Source organism: Buceros rhinoceros, unplaced genomic scaffold (genome assembly GCF_000710305.1).
Source record: "Buceros rhinoceros silvestris isolate BGI_N320 unplaced genomic scaffold, ASM71030v1 scaffold22907, whole genome shotgun sequence".
Taxonomy (NCBI): domain Eukaryota; kingdom Metazoa; phylum Chordata; class Aves; order Bucerotiformes; family Bucerotidae; genus Buceros; species Buceros rhinoceros.
Window position 1 is genome coordinate 3030 of NW_010424272.1, and position 731 is coordinate 3760.

General features: G+C 43.5%; 1 protein-coding gene across 1 annotated transcript in view; it reads right to left on the reverse strand.

Moving 5' to 3' along the window:
* LOC104497488 (cysteine/serine-rich nuclear protein 3-like) overlaps positions 1–731 on the reverse strand; it is a gene marked incomplete at its 3' end in the record, with an annotated part of 3651 nt that overhangs the window by 2312 nt on the left and 608 nt on the right. The window lies entirely within an intron of this gene.

Genomic DNA, 731 nt, shown 5'->3' on the forward strand with positions numbered 1-731 from the left:
GAGGGTTTCACACCAGGCTCTGCAGCCACTTGGGTGGTTTCTTTGCACCGTGCGTTGCATTTCCATAATAACCTTGACTCAGTCTTCTACACCACCAGCTCTTCATTAAAAGGCGAGTTGACCACCGCCATCATCCACGGGCTGAGCTGCTGCACTTTGGCATTTGCTTCTCTCCCCACACCCCTCCTCTGAAAATATTTTCCCATTTCTGACCCTCTTCCAACTGAGCCAGAGAATACAAAAAGTTCATTGTTTTGTCACAAAACCTGGGAGGACAAGCAAGAATGAGACTCTTTATTATTACAAGACTTCTAAAGCCTTTTCAGACCGCTGCGTGTTTGTGTATGTCTGCTAAGTGGACCTTGACTGCTATATACAGTGGGTGTTCAGTATAATTTACTAGGCTGGACTATTTCTCCTCCATGAAGATGTTTCCCTATTGTATTTTTTTTGTTTTGCCCCCTCACATGGCAGATAAAGGATTTTCATTGCCTTTTGTGTGTTTTCTTAAAAGCTCTCAAAACTGATATTGCTGGGAAAACAGAACAGCATTTATCTGTACTAGCAGCGGAGGCAATGTCAAACGTGTCATGTTCTTTGGCAAAGCACCCGACTTACGTAGGAAATGAGTTCTGAAACGGTAATTACGCTACTGGTTAATCATTTTTTAAAAACAGCGTTACAGGCCTTTGCTGCCTGTTCAGTTTTTGCCTTGGAATACCTCGACAGGG